Source organism: Gadus morhua, chromosome 13 (assembly GCF_902167405.1).
Source record: "Gadus morhua chromosome 13, gadMor3.0, whole genome shotgun sequence".
In the NCBI taxonomy this organism is placed as follows: domain Eukaryota; kingdom Metazoa; phylum Chordata; class Actinopteri; order Gadiformes; family Gadidae; genus Gadus; species Gadus morhua.
Genome location: NC_044060.1, coordinates 24002228 through 24007227, shown reverse-complemented (window position 1 = coordinate 24007227; position 5000 = coordinate 24002228). Strand labels below are relative to the sequence as shown.

At 45.1% G+C, this 5000-nt stretch overlaps 1 protein-coding gene across 3 annotated transcripts in view; it reads left to right on the top strand.

Moving 5' to 3' along the window:
• The window catches only part of plekha6 (pleckstrin homology domain containing, family A member 6), a 72406-nt gene that overhangs the window by 26780 nt on the left and 40626 nt on the right, over positions 1–5000 (top strand). The window lies entirely within an intron of this gene.

The following is a 5000-nucleotide window of genomic DNA, read 5'->3' as shown; positions in this document are numbered from 1 at the left end:
TGCCCCACTTTCTTTTGGCAGCAGTAGCCCAGGGGTTTAGGCAAGTCCATTTGATTCCCAGCTCACCTTACTGTAAGTGTGGAGTTTTCCCTGAGCAAGGTGTCAGACCCTGACCCTGCCGTGGTGTGTGAATGTGTATGAATGTTTGCATGAATTTGTGTATGAATGTGTCTGTGGATCTGATATGAATGTGTGTATGGATGTGTGTAGGTCTGTGTGTATGTGTGTATGAATGGTTCTATAAATGTTTCTGTGAATATGTGTATGGATGTGTGTGTAGGTATGCGTGGATGTTTGTATGAATGGTTTTATAAATGTGTGTATGAATGTATGCATGATGGTGTGTGTGGATTTGTGGATGAATGTGTGTATTAAAGTTTGTATGAAGGTGTGTTTGGTTGTTTGGATGAATGGTTGTAAGAATGTGTGTCTGTAATGGTGAACGTGAGGCACTAATTGGAAAGCGCTTTGAGAGGCCTCAGGTCAGAAGAGGTCTGTACATCAGAGGTGGGCAATTATTTGTCATTGGTGGCCACATAAGAAATTCCAAAATGCTATCAGGGCCGAGGAAATTCTGTAATTTCTTAACAATGAGATTGGACTATAGAACATATATGTTTCATTTTTTTGGAACCGCGAATCTGCAGGCCTGTTCCATTGCCTGCAGAAGAGGCATGCGGGCATGTGGTTGGCGGTCATATATTCGCCATCTTCAAGCCGAAAACCTTGTATAGGGTTTAGAAATGGCGAGTAAGGGGGCAAGTATACGACTTAAAATGTTCTGGACCAAAACAGCCCGATGGAAACAAACATTATCCCTGACAACAACAAACCTCGGCTGCCCTGATCATTCCTATTCAGCTGCATCATGAAGTGCATATAGAAATGTGAGCATGTATTGGGTATTGTGGTGACCTATTTTTGCGTGATGGGGCTGTTACCCTCGAAGGCTTATGGAGGCAAACAATGATATATTTCCAACGCGCTGCCCCGGGACGTGCACAATTACGCTTTGGCCTTTTTGTAGCCGGCTGAAGGAATTGGAATGGTGTTTAAGGTATAGTAACAAAAACTTCAAGTTGTGTTACTATGGTTTAAGCATGTGTCTATGGTGTTCAAGCAATTGAAAAAAACTGTATTATAAAATAAATAAATATGTAACTCTTAGTTATTTTAATTTTTTGGCCCTTGTTTTATCCATGTTAAAAGGAACGCAGCCCAAGCTTTGGTTTTTCTAGTTAGTCAAAAGAAGAGAGCGGTATTTCTCAATCAATTGTGAATCAAAAAATGGAGATCAAATCGACTAGGACCAGATTCTAAACATAACGTGTGGTAGGCATTATGCACCTTAATCCTTATTCCTATATAATCCCTTTCTATAATCCTTGTCTGCCAGTTAGCTTCTCATCCATCCCCAGGCTGAGTATCTCAATGCCTTGTTTCAGGATTAGCTTCAAACCTGTCAGAATCACGGCCTTAAAGAATCACGGGATTAAATACCAGCAACCGGTGACTTTGAAAGGGCTCATGAACTTGCTTGCCATAATTTGGAACTTCTTCAGTCACATCCTATGATATGCGTGGCCTGGCCTTCCGGCCAATCAGAAGTGATGAATCCTGTCATTATGATGATAGCCGAGAGGCTACATGGAGGACTGCTCCATGACTCTTTTCTTCAGCCAGCCTGAGGTCATGAGCCTGGGTGAATGAACCGTATAATCCTTTTTAATAATCCAGTAATAGTCTCAGAAATGCTGATTAAATATAATTTCAAAAAAGGAAGAACATTTCTACAACGTAAATATATTATGGCAGGCAAGTCCTAATAATAGTAAGCAGAAAAACAACACACAACATATTGTTGGCAGAGCCACGATATAGCTCGCCAGGGAATCTTTCAAGAGTCAAATTAAAGAGCAGTCCACAATTTCTGCTCTTTTATCTTATCGCAGTCGTCTTGTTTAACTACAAGAGTGACAAACCCCAGCTGGGGTTGACTTGAATATCATGCCAATTAGTAAACAAGCCAGTGTCCTCCGTCCATGAGTCGTCTCAGTCCACATCCTGCCTGGTGTCTAAACCCCCTTGGTACCATCATTCAGAGCACCACTAATACATTTGACTATTCAGGCTAATTGTTGCCTTGATAACCCTGATTACATTTCTGTCAATACATTTTAGGTGCTGTGGGTAAGATTCAAGAAGTATTGTTTGAGTACCTATCTAACCTGTTAAAAACAGGCATCTGTCAGCTATTAGTGGGGGGGAAATAAGTTGACTTGGCCCCGCCTCTATGGGAAACTTTAGGATTTAGACCACTCACGGCCAATCAGGGCATCTCTTCCCTGATTGGTTCGGGGAATCCATCTTCCTTGTCAATCACAGGTGTGTGAAATTGCAGTTCTCGATGGCAGAGAGCGTGAGGAGGGAGCAGAGAGGGAGTGATGCTCTTTGGTTGCTGAGTAAGAACATGAGAAGGTTCTGCTGAGGGCCTGGCTGGGGTTTCAGCGTATGGCATGGTTAAATTAAAACACTATAATCTGTCATGAATAACTTCCCGTCCCTTTGCTGTCTCGTTACAGTTGACTTATCCTCCGGCTCTAACATCTTCCTGAACCATTACTTCTCCTCCTTGCTGCAGCCTCATACTCACAGACTAATTCATGTGAAAAGTTGTGTGGAGCCTCTCGTCTGTGCTAGGATCCTTGCTTGTTTGGAGTTTGTTTCCTCAAGGAGAAGATGTTTTAGGAAGCATACTTCTGCCTCGGTCTCAGCCTGCCTTTGAGGGATTTGACTTCATGCTTGCACATGTCTTCTATTTGTAACCATAATGAGGACATTGACCCATGAGAGGCTGTTCCTTAGTGAATCCTGTGGTCGTTTTCGTCTAGAGATAGAATGTTGGCTGGATACAGAAAACGCCCCCCCGATAACAAACGGCTAGAGGTCAAGTCTGCGGAATCCCTCCCTGTCTCAAACGTTAGGCTCAAGAGGCTGTTGACCCTGTCCTGGAGGGACTAATGAAGCACCCACTGGAAGCACAGGGAGGTTATCAGGCATGGAAACAGGACCAGATCATCCATCAGCATCCTAATGCTGTTCTTACACCGCACAGATTATTACTCTTTTAGGCCTCTTCTCATAGCCTGCATGCGGCATTGAACAAATGAACACATGAACACATGAACACATGAACACATGTAAGGGTATTGGGTAGATCCACAAACCCATGCCAATGCAGGGAGCGAGGTGTGTGATGTTGTGATCCCGCCCCCGTTGGCCTGCTACAGCCGTCCATCAGAGGGGTGTGTTGTTCTGGCCCCACTCCCGTAGGCCTGCAACCGCCCATCAGGGGTTTGTTTTTTTCTGACCCCGCCTCCGTAGGCCTGTAACTGTCCATCAGGGGTTTGTGTTGTTCTGACCCCGCCCCCGTAGGCCTGCAGCCATCCTTCAGAGCGGCCTCTTGCCCAGCCCTAGTCAGCAGTGCGTCTGATGAAGAGCCATCGACCGCTTTGGGTTAGCCCTTCCCCTTGGGGGGGGGCTGCAGTCCTCTGCAGGGCGGAGGAATCAATAAGAAGGAGGTGTGGAGGGTGGTGTAAATCAGGCAGCCGCCTTCTGCACTATCCCCCCCGCCCCCCACTGGTTTAGAGAAGGAGGCAGGGAGAGGTGGGGGGGGACATCATTATAAGATAAATAAACATCAGATAAATAACTGTCTTGTTTGTTAAGTTCATGCCAATAGGACTTCTAAGTTGAATTTGTAAGATACTACAGCACAGCTAGAGCAGTTATGAGATGGTGTCATATCACCTACACACACGCTGCAGTGACACACACACAAACACACACACAAACATACACAAATATACGCACACACATACACGTTGACACACACAACCCGACACCCACACAGACAGACAGATCTACATACACACAGACACACAGAAATACACGCACCCATTAGTCATATCCTGCAAAACAAAAAGTGTATTTTGTCCCATTCTAACTTCTTGAATATATATCAAATGACATCAGAGTGATGGAAGATACGATCTGAAGGTTTTTCATGGTAGGACAGTTCCGGACACACGCAGTATACCGTTTGCAGTTAACCGTTTGTTCCTAGCTCTCTATGATGGCTACCCAGCCGCAGGGTGGGCCGAGGGGACGTGATGGGAGGGGATTAATATTGAAAATCAGGCGTGAGTGTTGAAGAAGGCTAAGAAGGGCTCAGAGAGGTGCATCAGGCAAGATCATCATCACCAAGCCTTAATGTTGAAGGTTTTCCACTAATATGTTTATGATAAAAATGTAGCAGACTCCGCAGGGCCGAAACTATAAATGTGGAAAAGGAAGCTGACTGCACGGCCTAATGACACCCATCGATAGCCTATTCATTAGCAGCCTGTTCTTCAGGGGAAGGTTATGAGGAACATCTCCATCAGCCACGGGTTCACTCTCAGTCGAGTGGTCTTTAATGCTCATTCAACATGGAACCATCTCTATGTTGAATGTTATATTTCCTTTATACATTACTAGATTATGTCAAACTACTGAAATGAAAATACTATTATTGATAAAATACTACTATACTCAGATCATTGCTCTGCTGATATGATATCATGTTCATGGACGTCCACATGCACTAAACCATCCCTGAGTTATTAGCCTATCAACGTCCTCTCGGCTCTATGAGGCCCCTCTGATGACCCTGATACGTCTGATACATACCTCAGTAGGGTCTACAGAGACCGCATGGTGGGCCCCGAGGTGGGGCCCCGACGAGACCACACCCATATCCTAGGGTCACCCTGAATCCGTTCTGAATAGGGGTGTGTGTGTGTGTGTGTGTGTGTGTGTGTGTGTGTGTGTGTGTGTGTGTGTGTGTGTGTGTGTGTGTGTGTGTGTGTGTGTGTGTGTGTGTGTGTGTGTGTGTGTGTAGCAAGAGACAACTGGTGTGACAGCAGCGTCCTCCCCCAGAGAGTGGTCATAGAGAGAGA